Source organism: Elephas maximus, chromosome 1 (genome assembly GCF_024166365.1).
Source record: "Elephas maximus indicus isolate mEleMax1 chromosome 1, mEleMax1 primary haplotype, whole genome shotgun sequence".
NCBI classification, from domain to species: Eukaryota; Metazoa; Chordata; class Mammalia; order Proboscidea; family Elephantidae; genus Elephas; species Elephas maximus.
In genome coordinates this window covers 68181266-68208577 of record NC_064819.1, presented here as the reverse complement: position 1 = coordinate 68208577, position 27312 = coordinate 68181266, and positions in this window count along the sequence as shown.

Below are 27312 nucleotides of genomic sequence, written 5' to 3'. Positions count from 1 at the left end.
CACAAGAAAAAAGGACCTATTGGTAATTGCTAGGGCATATATAATTTTGAAACAACAGCAAAAATAACCAAAAAATATATATGTAGGTATATATGCATATGCGTAGGCATATATATGTATAAACCAAAAAAAACCCAAAAAAAACCCCAGTACCGTTGAGTCGATTCCAACTCATAGCGACCCTATAGGACAGAGTAGAACTGCCCCATAGAGTTTCCAACGAGCACCTGGCAGATTCGAACTGCCCACCCTTTGGTTAGCAGCCGTAGCACTTAACCACTACGCCACCAGGGTTTCCATATATGTGTATAGATATGTATATATGTATGTATATACAGGTGTATGCGTATGTATATGCATCAGTGTGACTATATGTACATATATTTATATATATAATGAAGCACATGGAGGGGGCACAGTAAAGGATACTTTTTAGACTTAACCAAACACCTCACAGGATTGAATTTCTGGGTTTAAGCATTGGGACCATAGTCTCATGGAACATGTTGATCAACTGGCATAATATAGTTCATAAAGTTATGTTCCACATCCTAGTTTAGTGAACACTGTCTGAGGTTTTAAAAGCTTGTGAGTGGCCATCCAAGATAAAACTATTGGTCTCTACTCGTTAGAAGCAAAGAAGAAAGCCAAAGACTCAAGGAAGAAACTAGACTACAGGACAAATAGTCTACACAAACCACAGCCTCGTCTACCTTGAGAACTAGATGGTGGCTACCTACCGCTAATGACTGTTCTAATCAGGGTCACAATAGACAGGCCCTGATAGAACTGGAGAAAAATGTGAAACAGAACTTCGAACTCCTAAAAAAAGAAAGAAAGAAAGAAAGAAAACCAAACCTAAACCTACCAAACTGGTTGAGGCTGGAGGACTCCCCAAGACTATTTCCCTGAGATCCTTTTCAAACCTTGAACCAAAACTAACTGAGGTCACCTTGAGCTAAATAATAAATTGGCTAAAAAATAATGAATATCACCTGTAAGTACTGTGTTCCTTTTAGAAATCATCATCTATATGAGATCAAATGGTCAGCAATAATTTTAAAACAAAGATGAGAATGTAAGGGGGCAAGGAAACTAGATTAATGAAAACAGAGCAACCAGAATGAAAATAATGAGAATGTTCATGCATTGTGAAGAATGCAACCAATGTCTCTGAACAACTTGTGTAGAAACTGTTGAATGGGAACCTAAACTGCTGTGTAAACTTTTGCCGAAAACAAAATACTATTTTAAAAAATAATATTATAAGCAGCTAACAAAACATAAGAGTATTTGTGTTCCAAGAAAATCTCCACTCAACATACCCCAGACATACCAACAAAGACCCTTATACCATGTTAACTCTATTTCTTTTTCTTTCTGATAACTACAAACTTTGCCATTCTACTGGCTTCATGCCCTTATCTTGTAAACATGCTCTAATCACTTATACCCTTAACAATCACCCCTGTCTGCATGTTATCCCCTAGCTATGCACCAATCTCTCTCCTCTTTATCAAATCTTTTGGAGAAAGTGAGCTTTTTGATTGACCCATCTTCTCCACTTTATATTCACTTCTGAATCCAAGGGATTTTGGTTTCAATCTTCATCATTCTAGTGAAACTGCTCAGTGCCAAAGTTACCAGTCATTCTCTAACTTGCTAAATCCAATGGACACTTCAGTTTCATCATCTGGTTTAACAAGCTCTGTTAAATTGAATATTGTTGATTGTATCCTGATTCTTAAAACCATATGCTCCCTTGAGTCAGACAGAACTCCAGGGGAGTAAAAACACAGTGAAGATTCTCCCTGAGCACCCTCTTTTCCACTGATGTCAGCTAAGCATGAGTTAGTCAGAAATAGGGAGTGAAAGCATTAGATGACTAGGAGATAGTTTACTAATGTCAGAAAGGAGCCAAAAACAGTATGAGAACTGGCTAAGATTTCACCTGGGTGCACAGAAGCATAACTCAAAGAGCTTGCAAGAAGGCCCAGTAAAAATTGCAGAGGTATGAATAAAAGTTCAGCTCTTGCCTACTTTCATCTATACCAACTCTATCATGTTCAATAAATGAGTTACTTACATGCCATTGTCACGGACTGAATTATGTCCCCCCAAAAATGTGTATATCAACTTGGTTAGGCTGTGATTCTCAGTATTGTGTGGTTGTCCTCCATTTTGTGATTGTAATTTTATGTTGAGGGGATTAGGGTAGGATTGTAACACCACCCTTACTCAGGTCACCTCCCTGATCCAATGTAAAGGGAGTTTTCCTGGGGTGTGGCCTGCACCACCTTTTCTCTCTCAAGAGATAAAAGGAAAGGGAAGCAAAGAGTTGGGGACCTCATACCACCAGGAAATCAGTGCCGGGAGCGGAGCTCTTCCTTTGGACTTGGGTTCTCTGCGTGGAGAAGCTCCTAGTCCAGAGAACATTGAAGAGAAGGCTGACAGAGACAGAAAGCCTTCCCCTGGAGTTGATGCCCTGAATTTGGACTTTTAGCCTGCTTTACTGTGAGAAAATAAACTTCTCTGTTAAAGCCATCCGCTTGTGGTATTTCTGTTGTAGCGGCACTAGATGACCAACACAGCCATTATACTCCCTTGGCACATCCCTCTATTCTGGAACAGGACCCTCTTCTCATATTCCTCACTCCCTTCACCATGTCTACTCTCTTGCATCTGCAGTATAGCTAGGCGGTTACAAGGACTTTGGAGCCAGGTTATCTGGGCGCAAATCTGTTCTTAAATTTACTGGCTGTGGGACTTTGGGTAAGCCATTTAATTTCTCTGCCCTTAGTTTTCCATCTGTAGAATGGGGATCAAAATAGATTTGTCTCCTTTGTACTTCATACTCACACTGCCAATGACCAAGATCTGCCATCCCTAATTTGCATTATTCAATGGTATATTGGTGTATATGGTATATTTGAACCCAGGACTTTCATCACCTCAAATCATACTCCGACTGATACAGCACTACCTGGATATTCTATCTAAATCATAAACACCACATTTCTCCTCTGCTTTAAGCTCACTGTTGACTTCCCACTTCCAATAACGTAATACCTAAGCTCCTAAACTCAGCATGCCAGGCCTACCATATTATGTCTCCCTTTTTCCTCTCTTGCCTCTCACCCTCCTTTTCTTTTGTCATGGTTTAGGTTCCACCAACACTGAATTGGGTGAAGTTTCCAGCACAGACTGGGTCTTTTTCTCACACAGTACCGTTCTCATAGATTTCCTAGGTGATGCAAATGGTTAATGTGTCTAGCTGCTAGCCAAAAGGCTGGTGGTTCCTGTCCATCAAAGGCACCTCAAAAAAATAAATAAATAAAAGCCTGGAGATCTACGTCTGAAAAATCAGACATTGAAAATACTATGAAGCATAGTTCTACCATGAGACACATGGATCACCGTGAGTCAGAAACAACTTGACTGCATCTAGTTCACCCTCTACATAGATCAGGAGTCCACTCGTAATTGGCTCATTTCTATTCAAAATTTAAAATTCATGCAGATATCATTTTCTCTAGGAACTTTTTTCCTACTTTCATTTTCCAACCCTTTTTAGGTGCTGCCGAGTTAGTTCCGACTCACAGCAACCTTATATATAACTGAATAAAATGTTGCCTGGTCCTGTGCCATCCTCATAATCTTTGCTATGTTTGAAACAGTTGTTGCAGCCACCATATCAATCTATCTCATTAACGGTCTTCCTCTTTTTCACTGATCCTCTACTTTACCAAGCATGATGTTCTTCTCCAGAGATTGGTCTCTCCTGATGACATGTCCGAAGTATGTAAGATGAAATCTTGCCATCTTTGCTTCCAAAGAGCACTCTGGCTGAACTTCTTCCAAGACAGATTTGTTTGTTCTTCTGGCAATCCACGGTACATTCGATATTCTTCCTGAACATCATAATTCAAAGGCATCAATTCTTGTTTGGTCTTCTTTATTTATTGTCCAGCTTTCACATGCATATGAAATGGTTGAAAATACTTAGTGCCTTGTTAAACTTCATTCTTCTGAATTAACATGGCTTTTTGAAAATATTTTCCTTTAAGCATTTAATATATGATAGAAACTCTCTCTTCTGTCAATAGTAAGTGACTGTGAAGCTTCTCTCATTCATGTTCCTTCTCTCAGGGGTAAAAGTCTTGCGCTACCTTTTGGCCAAGGCCTTAAAACTATTAATTCAGTTATCTTACTCAATTTTATAATCATTTATGGTAGAGAAGGGATAAGTCAGTAACTACTCCATTATTGTAAAAAATTCAACAATTAACATACATAGCATTCAGTATGAAAGAAAATCATTTCTAAACACGTGAAGCATAAAAATATGATGCATGACCAGGAGAAAACACAGTCAATAGAAATAGACCCAGAAATAAGAAAGATGGTACAAATAGCAGACAAGGGCTGTAAAACTGCTATTGGGAATATATTCAAAGGCTTAAAAGAAAATGTGACAATAACAAGGGAAAAAATCAGAATCTAAACAGAGAAATGGAAACTATAAAAAGAACCATTAGGAAATTTTTGGCCTGAAAATTACAATATCTGAAGTGAAAATTTTACTATATGGTCTTAACAGCAAAGTAGCCACTGCTGAAATAATATTTAACGAACTGAAAGCAGGGTAATAAAACTATACTACTGAAACACAAAAAGAAAAAAAGACTAAAAAGATGACCAGTCCCTCAGTGACCTGTGGGACAACATCAAATTAGCACTCAGCTGCTAACCGAAAGGTCAATGGTTTGAACCCACCAGCAGCTCCGCAGAAGAAAAGACCTGGCAACCTACTCCCATAAAGATTTCAGCCTAGGTAACCATGTGGGGCAGATCTACTCTTTCCTACAGGGTCATGGTAAGTTCAAATCAACTCGATGGCACAGAACAACAACATATTTGGTATCCCAGAAGGAACTGAGAGAGATTGGGCCATGTAAAAAAAATAAAAAAATAAAATTTTTTTTAAAGAAAGAATGAATAATTTTTTTCCAGGTTTGAGGGAACGTATAAACTCACAGGCTCAAGAAGATGCATATATAGAGAGCAGAATTAAAAAAAAAAAAAAAAAACTATCAAGACACATTTAAAATCAAATTGCTGAGAAACCAAAAAGCTTCTATCTAGCTATGTGGTAAAAACCATGGAGAGGAGAAAGAGGACAGTGAAGATGTTTGTTATCTGAGAAGGGTGATGTATTTGTTTTCAAAAGCTGCCATAACAAAGTACCACAACTTGGTGACTTAAAATAACAAAAATTTACTTTCTCACAATTCTGGAGGCTAGAAGTTTGGACTCAGAATGTTGGCAGGGCCATGCTCTCTTTGAAGGCTCTAGGGAAAGTTCCTTTCTTACATCTTCCAGCTTCTGGGGGCCCTACATGTTCCTTGGCTAATGGTAGTGTAACTCCAGTTTCTGCCCCATCTTCACATGGCCTTTTTCTCTGTATCTCTTTGTATGTGTCTATTCTCCTCTTTTTATAAAAACACCAATCATATTGGATAAGGACCCAACCTACTTCAGTATGGCTTCAGGTTAACTAATGACATCTGGAAAGACATTATATACAAATGAGGTCATATTCATAGGTACCAGGGATTAGGACTTAAACATATATTTTGGGGAGACACAAATAAATTCATAACACGGGAATAAAAGAAAAAAGTCTTACAACCAGCTGGAAGGAAAATAACAAAAATCGGATGTTACAAATAGAAAACAAGCAAAATGGTAGATTTTAATATAATCATACAGATAATACATTAAATTTAAATTGATTAAACACTCTAATTGAAATATAGAGACTGCCAGACTAGATAAAAAGCAAGATCTGATTATATATCATTCACATGTTAAATATAAAGATAAGGTCAACTGTAATAAAATACGGAGAAGAAGGTGGTATGTTAATATAAATGATAAGAAACATAGGAAAAGATTCAGGACAATGATAGAGACAGTAAATCACTAAGGTTTTTTAAATATTTTTATGCCAGTCTCATAGAAGAAAGAGGCAATCCATCAACTTCTATTTTTCAGAAGAATTTTATAAAATTAGTGGTCTTTCTTCCTTTAGTGTTTATTGGAATTCATTATTAAAGTCATCTGGTTCTGGATTTTTTTTTTTTTTTTGAGGGGGCTGGGAATTTTTAATTCTTTAATACCCGCAAGACTTTAAATTTTCTATTTTTTCTTGTGTCAGTTGTAAATTTGTGTCTCTAATAACTTATACATGTCATCAAGTCTATAAAAACTTTTGGCATAAAGTTTTTCATAATATATTCTTGATATTTATTACACATCTATAATGTATTGTCTATAATATATTCCTGATGTTAGCTTACCAATTTTATTAATCTTTTCAAAGAATCAACTTTGACATTTATAGATTTTCTTTATAGTTCTTTGTTTTCTATTTCATTGATGGTAACACTTTATTTTCTTCTTTTTGCTTATTTTTGGGTTTAATTTGCTCTTGTCTTTGTGCAGATCCAAGTGTTTAAGGTGAAGACTGATTTACCAGAGGGTTTTTCTCAATGTTTCCTCCACGTTCAGCTTTGCATCTTCATTTTAAGCTATATCACAGAGAGAGTCTTTCCCTATACTCTTGCCTATCTCTCAGCAGTAGAGTGCTTCTTCTTATAACACTTGTTGACCAGGTAGTGGGGCTGGACGAGCATTCTCTTTTGTTGTCATTAATTGGGCAAGCACTGAATCCCTGGGTCCTGAAGGTTGAGCCTTCTCAGTAATCCTAAATCAATCTCAGCTATAGGCTGTATTCCTGCCCATTATCCAGAAACAGAAGCCCTGGTGGCACAGTGGTTAAGAGCTTGGCTGCTAGCCAAAAGGCGGGCAGTTTGAATTCACCAGCTGCAACTCCACCCTGCTGCAATGAGTTCTCTCTCTGCACTGTCCTAAGGATAATAGGGTTTATCAACCTTTTCCATGTGGTTTAAGGCTTTTGTGCCATAGGAAAGATAGGAGAGGGCTCCTATCTTCATAGAAAAGTTGATACCAGTAGAACAGGGGCTGTCTCCTCCAGGACTGCATCACAAGAGATGTTCTCTCAGGACCCTTGCCCTGTGTTTTGGGTGAGTGCCCTGTGCTCAGTGAGGAGCCTGCAAAAGAGTGTACATTTCCCTTGTGCCTTTAGTCCCAAGGATTTGCATTTGTCTTGCTAGGCCTCACTTAGCCTTTAGCAATTTGTTAAAAATATTAGTTGAATTCTTCTTATCAGTGCTGTTAGGTATTTGTTCCAGGTAAGCAAGTTTTTCCACCTTATCTCTTCTTGGAGGCACCTTTCCTTCCCTAGATTTCAGGTTAGTTGGTACTATGGATTGAGTTGTGTCCTCCAAAAATATGTGCTGAAGTCCTAACCTTGTGCCCATGAATATAACCCTGATTGGAAATAGGGGTTTTCTTTTGTTATGGTAATGAGGTCATACCAGAGTAGGGTTGGTCCTAAACCTAATCACTTCTGAATAGTATCTTATAAAAAAAAGCAGAATAGTCACAGAAACACAGGGGGAAGACAGACACCATGTGAGGACACATCTACAAGAAGAGGAACGCTAGGGATTGCCAACAAAAAACAGAATCTAGGAGAGAAGTCCACAGAAGGAATCAACATAGATGAGACCTGATTTGGACTTTCAGCCTACAGAACTGTGAGGAAATAAATTTCTGTTCTTTAAAGCTACCCATTTGTCGTATAGGTAAACAAGACAGTTGGTTTCCTTGAGACCTGAGCTCTCTCATGGGTTCAAGAAAAGTTATATATTTGCAAATTTTCAACCATTTTGTGGTTGTAAGGGTGGAAACACTGCCCTTTCCATCCTTCTATATCCTAAGTGGAAGCCCCGAAACACTAATTTTTCAATCAAGGTCCCAAAGCATTGCAAGGGAAAGGCAAGCCTTCTCAACCAGTAATGTTGGAACAATTGGCTACTTATTTGGGCGTAAAAAAAAATGAACCTTTATCTATACTTTGCATCACGCACAAAAATATATTCTGGATTAATCATGGTTGTAAACATAAAAATAAAACTACAAACCTTCTGCAGGAAAACGTAAGATAATATCTTTGTTTTATATTTGAAGAAGGCAAAAATTTCTTAGCAAGTACGAGGAAACACTGCCAATAAAAGAAAAAATTATAAAATGAGCTTCATCAAAGCTAAAAAAAAAGTTCACTCTTTGAAAGACAGCATTAGGAAAATGAGTAGCTCAAGCCAGTCTGGGGGAAATATTTGTAATACATATGACAAAGGACTTCTATCTACCTCCTACAATTCAATGATAAAAAGACAAATAACTGAATTTAAAATATGAGCAAAAGCCTTGAATAGCCACTTGACAAAGGAATATATGTGAATAGCCAATAAGCATGGGCTCACAATCATGAGTCATGAAATTGTGAATCAAAATCACATGAGATACCATTATATCCCCACTCAAGTGACTAAGAGTTAATAGACCAATGACACCAACTGTTGATGAGGATGAAGAAAAACCAGAACCCTTCTTCAGTGCTGGTGGGAGGGTAAAATGGCAGATCTTTGGAAATCAGTGTAGAAGTTTCTTATAAAATTAAACATCTACCTTCTGGTATTTACTCAAGGAAAGTGTAAGCACATACACATAAAAATCTTGTACAAACATGTTCCTAACAGCTTTATTTCTAATGGCCCAAAACTTGAAACATTCCATAAGTCCATTGTCAGAAGAATGGATAGACAGATCATAGTATATCCATACAACAGAACACATACATAAAAAGAATAATTGCAATAAAGCAGTAACAAGGATGAACATCAAAAACCTTAAGATGTCCAAAAGAATCCAGCCACTACAGAGTGCATACTATCTGATTCCATTTATATAAAGTTTCAGAACAGGCAAAATTAATCTATGGTGAAGGAAATCAGAACAATGTTTGCTTCTGGGGTACCACAAGAGAATTGACTGGGAAAGGGCAGGAGTGATCATTCTCTGGTGATAGACATGGGCTATATCTTGATAAGAGTGTGGATTACATCAGTGTATACATTTTTCAAAACTCATCAAACAGTATGCTTAAAAAAAAAAAATGCTTAAGGTCTGTGTAATTCACAACCTGTAAATTTAACTTATATCTCAGTTAAAAAGCTAAGTGTGAAAAGTATGCATTTATACATGCACACACAATAGAGACACAGAGAGGCTTTCTCAGACCACCCTACATAAAACAGTACCTCCTTCTCATTCTCTTTCTGACACTTAAGCCTGCTTTGGTCTTGGTCATAATGCTTATCAAGATTTGACCTTCTAGTATGTGTTATTTATTTAGTAGGCTGCAATGCCTATTAGAATGCAAGCTTCTTGCAGGCAGGGACTTCTTTTAAGTTCTCTATTTTATATCCTACAGTAACGACTGGGAAGAAAAGGCAATAATTAATCAAACTGGATACTAAATTTGATTTGTTTTCTTGCTTATTTAGGTTGTTTTAATAGAGACCTAGAACATCACAAAAAATGATAGTTTGCTCTTTTTTCAGCCAAACTGGTTTAGTTTTGCTTAACAGCACAAGAGTACATAGGAAGGAAGAGTGCCTGACACATAGAATCTACTCAATAAATGCTGAACAAAAGAATGAATAAATAAATGAATGGCTCCGACTCCCTGAAGATGGAAATAATGAATTGATTGTAATTTTATCCCCATAGTTGACCCTTAATAACTCTTTTTTAATGAATAAATGCATAAGCTTTTACATATCTTTTGCACATCAGACAATATATAGTCTACATAGAACAACTTGACCTCCAGTCCGTTGCATTTACAATGCTCCATTTCTCTCTCTTAATAGAATAATAATAAAAAAAAATGTTCCTTACATTGTAGAACACAAGCCGTTTTCCTTACATTTTAAAAGTCAGGGCACTTTCCCCAGCAATGGCACTAGCAAAACATACGTTCTCAGGGAAGCTACGTAATTCGTTTAGGTCTCAGTTTCTTCATCTAGAAAGTGAGAATACCAATGCTGCACTAAAATTTCAGAGCTCTCTTCTAATTCTAAAATGCCAACCCCAGTCCACTATAACCTTGATTTAAATCCCAGTCCACTGCTTCCTACCTGTATGATCTTCAAGAATTTCCTTTATAGCTTTGATTTTCCATTTCTTCTAATGTAATAAGGGCTTTCTCTGCTTGCCTATTGGTGGTTTGGAAAAATCAAGAGAGAAATCATGGGTAAAGTACTTTGCAATCCGTAAGTGCTATATCACCTAAGGGCTGATTAAATAGAAGAAATTAGCTGTTCATGGAAAGATGCTCAATGTAAGATAGCTTAAGAATTTCTGCAAAAGAGCTAATTGTGGTTGAAACATCATTTCTAAGCTTTCTCATAAGAGCTGTCTACCAAAAGAAAAACAAGACTCGAGGGAAGCAAAGAGCACACTAGCAAAGTGGAGCTTCTATCTGACTGGCTAAGTCACACAAAAAGTCACAGGGATTGCTAAATTTCCTCAAATTCATGACTTTCCTCTAACTCCGTGGCTAATGGCAATTCATATTAAGACAGTTTTCTGGGATTAGTCAGGTGGAGAACTTTAAGCCAAGCCCCTGTTCAAGCATTTACAGATTTATAACTAATTACAGCCTGTCCACACCTCATCTAAAATCATGTTACCAAGATCCACATTAAAGTACATTTATAGCAAGCAGGGGCATAACACAGTCCTTTAGGCTATCCTGGGCAGCACCTTAATAAGATTTTTTTTTTTTTTTTCTATTTTAAGACCCCTTTAAAAGGAAAGAATAAATGAGTTGGTTTTAAGGAAGCCCCAGACACAGTAAACAAGATTCCAAAATAAAGGTATCTTGGTTATCCATCAAATATATAATCTGAAGGATAATTACAAACATATATATGCAGAGTTTCATTTTATTTAAATATATTTAGTAAATCAGGAAAAATAAAATTGAAGAGAAAGGTAAAAGGATACCAGATGGAACAAAGAATACAACATATATTCTTTAAATATAGAAATTAAATCTAGATTATAACATATTGCTACACGATCATTTATATCGCCCTCATACAAAAAAAAAATTTTTTTTTATACTCAAGGTTGTATTCAATGGTGATATAAATGATCACGCAGCAGTCTGTTATAATCTAGATTTTAGGGTGTCCTGTGGGGGTTAACACTACACATATCTAGGTTAGAAATCTCTTGGGTTAATGCAAACATAATTTACTTGAGTACAACAACTCAATGTTATTGATATAATTTGGAGTGGCATAATTATTATACATAGGTAGAAAGGTCTGACTCCTAAGAACATGAGACAATATGCAAACATGAACATTTCATACTAATAAATTACATAATGTCATAATCTATCTACTATAAGAACAGAAGCACTATCAACCAGTAAGGCACAGTATTTTAATTTAGTTCAGGTACAGGGAAGGGACAGTGTATCCTAAGGATCTCCTTTAATGCTGGCTGATAAGTTAGTAATGGTCCTGATAGAGTGTGACAGTTTTCTAGTTATCATGGGCAATTATTTAGAGATCTGCAGACACAGGTTCCTTATATAAACTCTCTTGTGCTATTTATCAAAATTGGGACTCAGCTTAGCCAAGGAAAAAGCACATTATGATTCTGGGAAGCTCTAAGTGCAAAGAAACTAATAAAAGAAAAAAAAAATCAAAGCTTAGTATCCAATTTGACTCATCATTCCCTTTTATTCATGGCCATTGCCAAGGCTTACCCTTCTAGCCGTCATTAGGGGATTTACCCAGCCTCATCTGTTTATTCCAATGTGGCTTCCATCTGAAATGAAAGGCGTCACTAGGAAAACAGTAAATTCATATAAATATTAAAAGAAAAAAGAATGTGCTGATAGTTCAGAATAAAACAAAAGACTTTCTTCTTTTTCCTTAAAGGCTAGCAATCGCATGAACTGTCTTTAATGCCGTAGCAGAAGTAGTCATATTTACTGCATTCAGATGTTATCATTAGTCCAAGTTTGAATCATACTGTACCTTTTAGAATTCCAGAAGATGACAAGTTGTTTAACAATATAGATAAAAAGTTTGGTTTACCACCACCAACAACAACCCTTAATTTATTGTAAAATAAATGCATTTCTAACAACATTTTTTTTTTTAAAGTTTGGTTTAAGTACCAAGTCACTGTCTACCTGTCTGTCCCTATTTCTCTCCTTTTCCTCAGGTGATCTTGTATAGAAACAAAGGCTTCTGGAAAACTGAGTTATACTTTAAAATTAGGTAAATACCTACATGACAATTTTTTTTCTCTAATTATGCAACTCCAATCTTCAGAATGAGCTGGCTCTGGAGTCCTGGGGATCAAGCACAGAGTGAAGCTTGCTGTGTTTGTTACTGGCATTGATTCAACTCTGACTCATGGGACCTGATGTACATAACAGAATGAAAGGTTTTCCAGCCCTGCACTATCTTCATGATCATTGGTATGTTTGAGTCTATTGAGGCTATTGTGTCAATCCATCTCTTTGAAGCTTTCCCTCCCTTTTGCTGACCCTCTGCGTTACCAAACATGATGCCTCTTTTCAGTGATTGGCCCTTCCTGATGACATATCCAAAGTAAACGAGTCAAAGTCTCACCATCCTCACTTCTAAGGAGCTTTCCAGTTGTATTTCTTATAAGACTGATTTATTTGTTCTTCTGGCAGTCCACAGTATATTCAATATTCTTCACCAATACCACAATTCAAATGCCTCAATTCTTCTTCTGTCTTCCTTTTACATCGTCCTGTTTTCACATGCATATGAGGCGATTAAAAATATCATGGCTTGGGTCAGGCGCACCTTAGTCATCAAAGAGACTCCTTTGTTTTTTTAAAAACTTTAAAGAAGTCTTTTGCAGCAGATTTGCCCGATACAATACGTTGTTTATTTCCTGACTGCTGCTTTCATGAAGTGGAAAGGGATATTTCCTCATCCAGTTCTCTATAGACTCACTGGGTGCCCCACCCTTATCATTAGTCATTAATTAGTCACAATGACCAATAGCCTGTCCAGCTCTGCATCAATTCATACCCTTGATTGAGATGCCAAACATAATACTGAAGCCCACAGCTGAGAGGACAAACTGAAAGTCCCTGACAAATCCTGTCTGGTCCAGGATCTGAACCACGAGGCAGGGCAAAACTCCCATCTGCTGTCCATCTGCCATCCTGCCCCTATCAAAAGAGGTTATACCAGCAACCACAAACAGATGGGCCCTGCAAAGACGTATTAGAGAAAAAAAAAAATGTCTGAGACTATTAGAATAATGACCTTTGATTCAATATGGAAATCCCAGTAGTAAATCATGCATACCTTCAAGGTCTTTTAATTGTGCAAAACAGGTACTTTTGCCAACAAGAAAATAAAGAAAATGATGTTTGTATTTTATGCACTATATATATAGCGTGTTAAGTATAGTATGTGCTGGAAGCAAAGATGAATTAAGAATATGTGTGTGTGGGCATGTATGTATGTATGTCTTTACTTGAAACTTATTCTCAATGACACATCAGTGGAGTTTAATATAACTTTATTAAACTAATAAAACAGAAATCCTTTGTAGGCTTTAAGTAGTGTGCATTTTCATCAAAAGCCTACTCTATGTAAACAGGAAACTGGAATAAGTCAGCTTATGTGTTAAACAAAAGATTTAAGACATAAAGGGAATAGTAAACTCCTGGGCTAAAGCTAAGTGTGTGTTGTGTTTCCATAGCAAAAACTTGACTTTTGCAAGGCAAATAAACACCCTAAGCAAAAGGCAGTCAGTCATTAAGTTCACTTGATGTATAAGACATAACTACCATATGCCGTGCAAAGTACCTGATGCTAGGGATGGAAAGTCTAGTAGAATATAGATGATCTTTGCCTTCAAGTTTCATGAGGCCATGGGCAAAGAAATTGCTTCGTACTGTATAGTGAACTGGAGCCCTGGTGGCACAGTGGTGAAGAGCTCTGGCTACTAACCCAAAGGTTAGCAGTTTGAATCCACCAGCTGCTCCTTAGAAACCCTATAGGGGCAGTTCTACTCTGTCATAGAGGATCTCTATGAGTCGAAACCAACTCGACAGCAAAGGGTTTATGTGTATAGTGAAATAACATAGACCAGGAAGACATGGGTGGTCATTGTCTCCAAGGACAGTCTCATGGGCAGGTGGATAAGTAAGTTGCTAAGTATAGTACAGTGAAACAGTATGGTAGAGAGGGCTAGGTAACCATGTGGCTAGTCCTTGAGAGGTAATAAAAAAATAAATAAATAAATTGTTTGGAAAAAATGAAAATTTTACATGTGATAGGTTTTCATTTTTATGTGCTTTTAATAGATTTACAAAGTTTAAAATTGTTTAGAGTTTGTATAAACAACAACAACAAAAAAACCTAACCCTGTTGCCTTACAGTCAATTCCAACTCATAGAGACCTTATAGAACAGAGTAGAACTGCCCCATAAGGTTTCCAAGGGGCAGGTGGTGGATTTGAACTGCCAACCATTTGGTTAGCAGTCAAGCTGTTAATCATTGTGCTACCAGGGTGCCAAAATTTGTATAGGAGAATCAAATATGGATAATCCCTGGGGGGTGCAAATGGCTAAATGCTTGACTACGAACTGAAAGGCTGGTAATTTGAACCCACCCAGAGGCATCTAGGAAAACAGGCCTGGAGATCTATTTCTGAAAGGTCACAGCCATGAAAACCCTATGGAATTGTTCTACTTTGCACACATGGGGTTGCCATGAGTCAGAATACACTCAACAGCAACTAACAACAATAATAACATACTGTAAACAAGGAAGAATAATCTTTCAAAAGAATGCCAAAATTCTTCAGGGCAATTTTTATACCTTGGGACCCTTTTTTTTTTTAATAATTTTTATTGTGCTTTAAGTGAAAGTTTACAAATCAAGTCAGTCTGTCACATATAAGCATATATACATCTTACTCCATACTACCACTTACTCTCCCCCTAATGAGTCAACCCGCTTTCTCCTTCTAGTCTCTCCTTTCATGACAATTTTGCCAGTTTCTAATCCTCTCTACCCTCCCATTTCCTCTCCAGACAGGAGATGCCAACACAGTCTCAAGTGTCCACCTGATACAAGTAGCTCACTCTTCATCAGCATCTCTCTCCAATCCATTGTCCAGTCCCTTCCATGTCTGATGAGTTGTCTTCGGGAATGGTTCCTGTCCTGGGCCAACAAAAGGTTTGGGGACCATGACCGCCGGGATTCCTCTAGTCTCAGTCAGACCATTAAGTCTGGTCTTTTTATGAGAATTTGGGGTCTGTATCCCACTGACCTCCTGCTCCCTCAGGGGTTCTCTGTTGTGCTCCCTGTCAGGGCAGTCATCAGTTGTGGCCGGGCAACTTGGGACCGTTTTTAATTCTTATAGCAAAATATTGTCTAAGTATTACTGTGAAAAATAAATTTAATAGACAAATTGCTACATTCAAATAATTGTTACTTATATGACAAATGAAATCTATATCACAAAAAGACTTGTACAAGGATTTCTAAGTGTTTTTATTCATAATAGACCAAAACTGGAAGCCAATCAAATGTTTAGCAAGAGGAAAACAGATAATCAAACTGCGATATATTCATACAATTGAATATTTTTCAGCAATGAATATGAAAGAACTGTTGATACAACACATGGATGAATATCTAAGTGAGTACATGCTCTATGATTCCATTTATAAAAAGTTTAAGAACAGGCAACTAATTCTTGCTGACAAAAGTCGGCAATGATTAAATCCAGGTGGGGAATGGGAGACAGTGAAAGGAAAGGGGCACAAAACAAGTTTCAGGGATGATTGAAACGTTATGCATCTTGATAGATATGACATATATAAAAAGGGTATAAAAACCATTCCCGTCAAGCCAATTCCAACTCATAGCCACTTATAGGACAGAGAGGAACTGCCCCATAGGGTTTCCAAGGTTGTAATCTTTAGGAAAGCAGATTGCCACATCTTTCTCCCACAGGATGACCTTCAAACTGGTGACGTTTTGTTTAGTGGCTGAGCACTTAACAACTGCTCCACCAAAACCAAAAAAACCAAACCCGTTGCCATTGAGTCAATACTGCTCCACTAGTGCTCCATAAAAAGTGTATACATATATGAAAACTCCCTGAGTTGTGCACTTGTTGAATTTTTTGTTTGTTTGTTACATTTTACTGACTACAGACTACATATCAATTTTTAAAATGCAAAGCATTGAGGTCATGTGATATAATAAATTAGAACATGATCAAAAATATGTTTTTAAAATTCTTGTGACTATATAACAAAATGCCTAACTGAATAGTGCATCAGTTTACAAATAATAATATAAATTCAGATAATTGCTATTTTTGTACTCTCAATTTCAAGGAGAAAATGAATATGATAAATGTTTGGAAAGTGGACATTGGAAAGTTATTTCACCTAAATTGCAATGTGCTCCCTATCTGAACCCTATTTAAATTGCTCGATCTAATTCAGGGTCAGAGGATATCTTAAGCATACGAAAAATGCTTTATTGGGTGCCCATACATCCTTTAATTTTTTAAAACAATTCAACTGGACTGGTATATAAAAGGCCTTGCTGTCCTTATTCTTCAGTTCCCTAAGAATCTCTGATCAAAACAAGACAGTAGAAATACATAATTCACATTAATTAGTTTCTGGTTATTCCAAGTAAAGAAGGATACTGTACTACTTCCAAAATTCACATCATTCAGACACAGTAATTTCCCCTTTGATATTTATTATTATATAAAGTCATCTTCATAATGAAGTTGGCAATGACTTAGTATCTGCGTTTTACAACAGGAAATACTGTCACCAATGTTAATTCTTAGAATCTTTATTTTTAACTAAAACTCATATTTAAATTGTGATGAGGAACTGGTCAGAAAGGACTCTAACGTATCTAGGGATTAGTTACTCATTACAGTAATAACACCACTTTGAATATATATACAGCTTCATTCTGATGGTGCCAAGCTCTTCATATATGTAATCAATTTTATCTTTTATAAATCACTGGGGAAGGAAAAGATACTGTTGTCTTCCATGTCCTTGAAATAATAACTGCAAAAAATAGTTGGAATGTGGGGACTAAGTATCACAGCAGCTATTTTCTTTCATTGTTTATATGCATATTTTTTATTCTGTGTTTGTAATGGGCACTATTTAACATACACTTCTGGTCAAAAAAAAAATTTTTTTTTTTTTCTGCTCTTACCTCCACAATTCATTCACGAAACAAGAACTTTCTATGTTACAGTGGTTTAAGCTTTTATGAAAAAGAAGGATTTATGCCTTGACATACAGTCAACTTCCTTTTTCTGGGATAAAAAAATTCAATGTTAGTTCTGATTTAATTGTAGTAGGGTAAGTCTACTATATCCTATCCTTCATGATGATTAAAACTAATAATCCTAAAAAAAAATCTATTTAAGGACTCCCGAAAGTAAAGCAGGTAGAATGTGGAGGGGAGTCAAAAGTTATAAAAGTGACCTTCACAGTGATGATTTTCCCATTTTGTTTGGTTGTTTCGTTTCTATTTCCTTGTGCAGTATGACCCTAGCGGTAGTCCCTAGTCACAAAGCGGTGAGGTGGTAACAGCTGCATGGGCAGATAAACTCTGAGATAAACCCTACCTTTCTGTCAAGAGTAACCAGAAAGAGGGACTCTTGCAGGCTAGAGGGTTTGGGAAGAATTCCAGAGATGAAAGTGCCAGAGAAGGAGATTCTGTGAACAAACCTGTACCGGTCTCAGCTTAGTTTCTGAGCTAAGTATGTGTGCAAAAAAACCAAAACAGGTATCGGACTTGCACCTCCTGCGTAAGTCTCACCCTAACCTCTGAACTGCACAGGCACAGGACACCCCCAAACCAAAACAGCAAAGCCTTAGAGAACTAAATTGAAATTTAACCACCTCCCAAAGAAGGTGAGACACAACATACAGTCTGAATCTAACTGGCTGGATTGTCTGCTAAAATAGAGATCATCATCATAATAGGACCCAGACTCTACACAATATAATATTTACAATATCCAGAACTTAATTCAAAATTACTCAACATTAAAAAATAACAGGAGAAACCCACCAACTCTACAAAGAAAAAAAAAAAAAAGCAAGATGACCTAGGTTATTGAGTTATTAAGGACATTAAAGCAGCAATTAGAACTATGCTCCATGAGTAAAGAAAAACACTCTGGACATGAATAAAAATAAAGGAATTCTTAACAGAGGTTTAAAAAAAAAAAAACTATAAAAGAAAACAAAATGAAAATTTTACAAGCAAAATGTACAATATTTAAAATGAATAATTTTCTGGATGGAATCAAAAGCAGTATAGAGGTAACCAAGAAAAGAATCTATGAACTTGGAGACTGATCAACATAAAGTATCCAATCGGAAGAACAGAGAGGAAAAAAGAATAAAATAAAAAAGCCTCAGAGACTCATGGGATAATTTCCAAAGATATATGTAATTTCAGTCCTACATGGAAAGGAGGAAAAGATTGAGACAGGAAAAAAAAAAAAAAGATTAAATACTGCCTGAAAACATCCCAGATTTAGTGACAGATATAAATTTACAGATTCAAGAATCTCAGTGAACCACAAAAACTAAGAAAGTCACATCTTGTCACATTTTAGTAATTCTGCTGAAAACCAAGGATAAAGAAAAAACTCTTGAAAACAACTAGACATACATGACCCTTGTATACAAGCGAATGCATTGAAATACTACAGATTTCTCATCAGAAACTATGGAGGCCTGAAGACAGTAGAGCAACAACTTCGACAGGGTGAAAGATGATACTGCCAATCTAGAAAGAATTCTATAACCTGTGAAAATAATCTTCAGAAATGAAGGTGAAATAAAGGCATATTCAGGTGAAGGAAAACAGAGATAATTCATTGCCAGGAAGTGATATACAAGATATGCTAGTGGAAACTCCTCACAGTGAAGGAAAATATTATCAAAGGAAATCATAGATCATCAGAAATGAAAGAAGAGCAAAAAAAAAAAAAAAGGTAAATTCCTGGATAGGTGTAAAAGGTTTCTTTTTCTAAAGTTCTTTAAAGGTTCATATAACTATTTAAAACAAAAATGATATTATTATGTAGTGGGGTTTTTAATGTATGTAGATGTACTACATATGAAAATTATAAAGATCAATGATTTTGCAATGATTGCAATTTTTCTACTTTCATGTCAAGTGTGAAGTGCTACAGCATTTACTCTATTTTTTTTTTGTACTGTGAAACATTGGTATATATAATGTAATTCAGACAGAAGATCTCAAAAACCACTATGAACTATTTGATCTAATAAATGCTTATAGAACCCTGCATCCATAAACTTCAGAATATATATTATTTTTAAGTATGCATAATAAATTCATTAAGATAGACCATATTCTAGGCATTAACAAAGTCAATATTTTAAAATATCAAAATCATACAAAATGTAGTCTCTCACCACAGTTGCGATTAAACTAGGGGAAAAAAATCTAGAAAAACTTCAAATATCTGTAAATTAAATAACACAGTTGAAAATAGTTCGTGGGTCAAAGACAAATTGAGTCGGTATTTAGAAAATATTTCAATTAAATGACAACAAAAATGCTACTTAAAAGTTGTGTGATGAACCTTAAGAAGGACTTAGAAATGTATAGCTTTAAATGTTCAGATTAGGAAAGAATTTTTTTTTTAAAAAAACTGAGAAAGAACTAAGATTACACTATAAAAAACTAAAAAGAAAAAAGTAAGTAAATTAAACTCAAAGTAAGTAGAAGAATGAAAATGGTAAAGATGAGAGGAGAAAGTAATAAAAGAGAAAACTAACAAGTTAATAACTGGTTGTTAGAAAAGATCAACAAAATTGACAAAGTCCTATTTGGAATGATCAAGAAAGAGAGAGAACACAACTCACCAATATCAGGAATGAAAGAGTTAATGACACAGATTCTACAGATATTAAAATAATAATATGATATCATAACATCTTTACCCCCACAATGTGGCAACTTAGATAAAATTGACAAATTTCTTCAAAAATATAACTTACTAAAACTGGTACAAGAAAAACCAAAAGTTGGAATAGCCCTATATTAAAGAAATTAAATTGTTGTCAAACACCTTTCTTAAAAGAGAACTCCAGGTCAAAATGTTACCACTGTGAATTCTGGCAAATATTCAAGGAAGAAATAACACCTATCTTACATAAATCTTTTCAGAAAATAATGAGGAAGGGATCACTACTCAATTTTGATTTAAAGGCCAGCATAACACTAAAAAAATCTAACAACGATATTGTTAAAGAAAATCACAGTCCAATATCCCTTATACGGATGTAAAATCCTTAATAAAATGTTAGCAAATTAAATCGAACAATACTTAAAAGATAGTATATCATAACCTTAAAAGATTTTTCCTAAGAATGCAAGGTAGATTTGACAATACAATTCATCATGCTAATAAATGATCTTTTCAAAAAATGCTAAAAGCATTTGATGAAATTAAATATCATTCATAATTAAAAAAAAAAAAACTCAAAAGCTCTTAAAAAATTAGGAATATTAGGGGACTCCCTTCAACTAATAAAGAGCATCTAGGCAAACACCAATGGGCAATATCACACTTAATAGTGAAAGACATATATATATACACACACACATATATATGTTTTTTATCCATGAGATAGCAAACATGGCAAGAATGTCAGCTTTCAATATTCTTATTCAACACTTGACTAGAAGACCTATCCACTGCAATAAGGCAAGAAAAGCAATAAATGTACAAAATCAAAAAATAAGTAAAACTGCTGATATTTGCATATTAAGATTGTTTATATAAAAAATACCAAGAAATAAGAAATATTGTGGCAGCTTCTTAAAATGTAAAGCCAGTACTTTCAATATAACCCAAACCTTCAAATCCTATGTATTTACCCAAGAGAAAGGAAACATATAACCACACATAGACTTGTACACACCTGATCATGGCAGCTTAATTTGTAAAAACTGGAAACAACCCAAATGTCCAACAAACAGGCAAATGAATAAACAAATTATGGTATATTCATATAATAGAATACTACTTGGAAAAAGAAGGAGGAAGAGGATGAAGAAGAGGGAAAAAAAACTACTGATACATAAAATAACATAGATGAACGTAAAATAAATATGCTGAATGAAGAAGCCAGGTTAAAATAGTGTAAACTTTATTATTCTATTTATATAAAATTCTATAAAATGCAAACTAATCTGTAATAAAAAAAATTCAGGTCACTGGTTTCCTGGGATGGAGATGAAGGGAGGAAGAGATTTCAAAGGGGGACTCGGGAACATTTTAGGAGCATTAGAAATGTTCTTTTTCTTCAGTGTACTGATGGTTTCACCAGGACAGACACACATCAAAGTTGACCAAATTGCACAGTTTAAATATTGCAGGTTTTTGTACTTGAATTTGTACTTGGTGGTGTAGTGGTTAAGAGCTCGGCTGCTAACCAAAAAGGTCAGCAGTTCAAATCTACCAGCCGCTCCTTGAAAACCCTATGGGCAGTTCACTCTGCCCTACAGCAGGGTCTCTGTGAGTCGCAATTGACTCGATGGCACCTAACAACAACAACTATATATATATATATATATATATATATATATATATATATATATATATATATATATGTAGCCCTCACAAAATACCTACAAAACACAAACAACTCACAACAAAATGCTGCCAAATCCACATTTAGTTTAAAGAAATTTCATTTAGTCTGTTTTACCTCAAAGTGGTTTCTGGCTTTCAAAGTATAAAAAGATAGTAATACATTTGAGAAGATGCCATTGTATTTTTCAAAATGCTATAGCATACACAGTATCTCTTTGTATACTTCATTCAACTAAGTCCCAGTGGAACATCCACGACTGAAATACTGAATCTGCTGATTTATGACATACATTGAACAGCACATTTAAGAATAATCTATAAAAAGATCCAGCAGAGTGATCAGAGTATCAACAAAAGTGATGAATTTTACCGAAGGGACCACTTCTTTATACATAGATTGTTTTCTACTCATGGATATATATCATAAAATTCTATATACGTGGTATTATCCAGAAAACATATTTTCTAAGTAAAAATCTGCATATAATATTTACATGTCTCCTAATAAAGAAATTTCATCAATAACAACACTGTGCATTACTATAGGACATTTACCTTTGAAGTCATTTCATAGATAACGAATGGAGGCAATTAGAATGGGGCAATTACTCTAACCTCAAGTCTGGAAGACACTGCTTTAAGATATGTTTTATCTACTCTGTTACCTTTGTTGCTTCTATCTATCTCTGTTACCTTGCATGTCACAAGGCTTCAGTCTTCTCACCAATAAAATGAGAAAGTCAGGCTTGATTACCATTTAACTCTTTTGATTTTGCAATTTGCTTTGTTTTTATCCTCACACTACTGAGGAATGCAGGATTCAGCGATGAGGCTGATTAAGGGTAAGGCACTTAGACGTCCAAAGTCAGAGGACCAGTCAAGGTCTGACCTGGGATTATTAGATTCCCCATCTCTGCATACCCAGCACCACACTTGCCATGGGTGCTCCTGCTCATGAAGCCTGCCCTTGCAGTGGTTTTATGGACAGGATACACGCTCACCACCTGCAAGGCTGCTGAGTTTCTATTTGAATAAGAAGGAAAAAAAAAAAAAGACACACAAGCATTTACAGATCTGTCTGGGCCTATGATTCTAAGATATCTGGCCTTGTATTTTTGCTTCTAAAAATTCCAGCACATTGGAGGAAAAATAATTATTTGAGAACCCAGTCTTGTTTTGGAAACCCTGGTGGCGTAGTAGTTAAGTGCTACGCTGCTAATCAAAGGGTCGGCAGTTCGAATCCGCCTGGCGCTCCTTGGAAACTCTGTGGGGCAGTTCCACTCTGTCCTATAGGGTCGCTATGAGTCGGAATTGACTTGACGGCACTGGGTTTTTTGTTCTTTTTTTTTAGTCTTGTTTTATAACTGATTTTATCTATCTCAGTATTTACCTTTTACGGATATTCAGGAACTGTGTGCTCAATAACCTGACAACTAGCATTTCTTACCTCAAGAATAATTTTTATTTTTAAAAAAGGTCACTTTATTAGGAAACTGGCAAGTTATCACAGAAGTTCAAAGCAAAGCTGAGCTTTCATGCCCACTATCTATTTTAACAGATAGGCCTGGTGTTTGGATTTGGAAAGTTGTGCAGCAACATAAAAAGGAGCTAGATTGTAGGTTTAGAGCCACCTGCATTTTAATACCGGTTTCGTCATTTATTTAACAACTTTGGATTTTGAGGCAGAGTATTTCACCTGTCTAACCTTCTTCACTCATTACCTTCACCTCTACAAGAGGATAATAATTTCTATTCCTCAAAGTTAGAACACTAAAGTAACTGCCCTTCTCCCAAAACTCTATTATAAAATTTTCATATATATATTATATATTATATACACTCACACACATATATACATACATGTATATACAGAAAAGTTAACAGCTGTATACATTGAACATCCATTGATCTAAGTATGGGTCTATTTCTGGGCTGTCAATTCTATTCCATTGATCTATTTGTCTCTTCATGCAGGTGCCAAGGAGTCTTGATTACTGTAGCTTTATAGTAAGTCATGAAGTCAGATAGTTTAATTCCTCCAACTTTGTTCTTTTTCAAGATTGCTTTGGGTATTCTAGTCCCATTGCATTTTCATATAAATTTTAGAATTAATTTGCCTCTTTACAAAACAAACAAAAACCTGGTGGAATTTTAGTTGTGAGTACATGGAATCTATAGATTAGCATGGAAATAATTGATACCTCAATATTATTGAGATTTTGATTCAATAAACATAGCACCTCTTTCTATATATTTCCAAACCAAACCAACCTCATTGCCATTGAGTCAATCCAGACTCATAGAAGTTTCCAAGACTGTAAATCTTCATGGAAGCAGACTGTCACCTCATTCTCTCATGGAGCAGCTGGAGGGTTAACCTTTCATTTAACAGCCAAATACTTTAACTACTGTGCCACCAGGGCTCCTAAAACCCATTGTCCTTCAGTTGATTCTGACTCACAGTGATCCTACAGGACAGAGTAGAACTGTCCTATAGGGTTTCCAAGGATCTTTATGGAAGCAGACTGCAATCTCTTTCTCCCATGGAAGGACTGATGGGTTTGAACCACTGACCTTCTGGTTAGCAGCTGAGCACTTAACCACTGTGCCACCAGGGCTTCTTTTCTATATATTTAAGTCTTAATTAATTACTTTCAGCAATGTTCCACAGTTTTCAGTGTAGAGGTTTTGTATGTCTTTTGTTAAAGTTATTCCTAAATATTTTATGTTTAATCACGTTATTGTAAATGAACTTAAAAAAATTATTTTCCAACTCTTTATACAAGAATATAAAAATACCTTTGAATCTATATATGGAGTTTATATCTTACTTGATAAATTTGTTCATTAGTCCGCATAGTTGTTTTATAGATTCTTCAGGGTATTCTGTGTAATCAATATCTCCAATTGTAAACTGTACAGACAAATATTACTTAAAAATCCTTATCTAATACATGGAACTCATGAAATGAGCAAGTGTTTCTACTGGTCGTCATTCCCAATCTATTATTTTTATTTCTTTTTCTCGTGTTATCACACTAGCTAGGACCTCCAATAGAGTAATAACTAAAAGTGGTAACAGCATACATCATTGTCTAGTTGTCAATATCAGGATGAAAGCATTTCACCATTAAGTGTGATGTCAACTGTAGGTTTTCCGTGGGTTCACTTTTTTAGCCCGAAGTTACCTTCTAATCCTACTTTGCTCCAAGCAAAGGTGTTCCATTTTGTCAAAAGACTTTTCTGTATTTACTTAAAGGATCATATGATTTTTCTCCTCTATTCAGTGGTTTTGGAGAATTACATAGATTGATTTTCAAATGGTAAACTAACTTTGCATCTGGGAATATGGCTTACCTGGTAAATTATCTTATATCATACTTATGCATTGCTGAATTCTATTTAATAATATTTGATTAGGTCTCTAATTTTTGTTGTTGTTGTTTTTATTCTTTTCTTTGTCTTTTTTTTTTTAGTAATGTCTTTGTCAGATATGGCATCAGGGTCATGATAGCTACATAAAATATATCTTAACCTCCTCTATTTTCTGAAAGATTTTCGGTAATATTGGTGTTATTTCTTTCTTAAATATTTCATATAATTCATCAGTGAAACCACCTGGGTCACAATAACATTTAATAAACATTGTGTCCCATGCATGGTGTTAAGATATTTTATTTGCATTACCTCTCTTATTTATAACAATGCTTCAAATTATATAACATTCCTCTTTATACATGTCAAAATTCAGGATTGCAGAGATTAAGTAATTTACCCAAGACAACCAGCTAATATGTCTGGTACTAACACCCAAGCATAGCGGTTAAGAGCTCAGCTGCTAACCAAAAAGGTCAGCAGTTCAAATCCACCAGCCGTTCCTTGGAAACCCTATAGGTCAGTTCTACTCTGTCCTATAGGGTCACTATGAGTTGGAAACTACTCAACATCAATGGGTTTGGGTTTTTTTCCTTTTTTTTTTTATGTTTAGCTCTAAAGTTTTCACTATGCCACAGTCATGGTAGATTGTAAATTGTACATACAAATATCACTTATAAACCCTCATTTAATATGCAGCACTCAAGAAGTGAGCAAGCGGCCCTAACCATCACCAGTTGATTTTTCAAGACAAGAAATTGACTCTCGAAAATTTATAACAATGAAAGCCCAATTCAGACATGCTATTATTCTAATTCTTACATTAGGCAATGAAGTTAGTGGCATTTAATATCGACCACAGAACAGAACACACTCACTCTAGCACCTTTTTGCTTCAACATTTTGTTTATGCAATCATCTTTACCTAGAGTCTGCAAGTATGCTAAATAAGTCATTCCTTATTTAACTAGTGGTCCAATTAAGAAATAAAAGTACTCTATAAAGAAACTCTCATTTATGCAACATGAATGGGCAAAAGAAAAAAAAAAGACTAATATTTTTATTTGACCTGACACTGAAAACAGCACAGATTTCTAGCTTCCTTGAGATACCCTGGCAATCCAAAAGGGGTAGATCATCTGTGTTTCTCAAGATGGGATATTTCCTTGCCTGATGAGTTTAGATCCTGAGTCTAAAAAAAAAATTAATGGTATCAGGCATATAGGCAAATTGACTATACATAGAATTTGATTTTGTGAACCCAGTGTGAGAAAGAGAAGGTAGATACATGATACCAACATATATTTTCTAATTTTATTTCCTTCATTTGAACTTACCAAATGAGTAAAAAGGAGTTACCTAGCTATCCACAGTCGTTCTTTTAGCAAATAAACTGTTCATCTAATTTTCTCATTCATCTTATAAATGTGAATTAAGGGTGTTCTGGGTTTCTCCATACACACAGCTAGGAAAATAATTAGGTTGTCAGGGTTCAGTTTTGACAGTGTATTCAGCTGTTTATACCTTTTCAATTTTTTCCAATTAAACCTAACTGGTATCGGTGTATGTAAAGTTTCTAACACTTCCAGCTAGGGAATATTTCACAGAAGAAAAATGCTTTCCTTGGGGTTTACAAATGCCATTTGGTCTAATTTTTCAGCAAGGGTTTGTCTGGTTAGATTATGAGATTTTTCCTGGAGAGCAACAGTGAGAGAATGTCTCCCATGCTGTCAGAGAGGGAGAGTTATATTTTTGTTCCTTGGAAGAAACATATAATGTAATGGGCAAAATGTCAAGTGGGTGGGGAGCCATTAGCCCATATAAACCTCCAGAGCAATCCCTAAGAAAAAGGCATTTTTGAGTAAGTCACTACCCTTGCACATTAGGTTTTAAAAAATAGTCAAAGAAGGCAGAGGGGACTTGGTTTTATGGAGCAGGTCGCGAAAGGTTCCTACACAGACGGCAAGTGACTCTGAGGGTCTGAGAGTCTGAGGGAAAACCAAAGCCCAGAGTTATTTAGGGAAAACTGAGTTTCAAACACTGGGAAAACTTACTGCAAAAACTGAGCCCAGAGGGTCAGACACAGGATCAACACCGGGACTGCAAAGATACAAATTAGGAGCTAGTTCAGAGGCCAAGAATAATAATGAAAGAACATCTTGGATGATCTTTGCAAGTCTTTCTATGCTTGGGTCTCTCATCTGTCAGATGGGT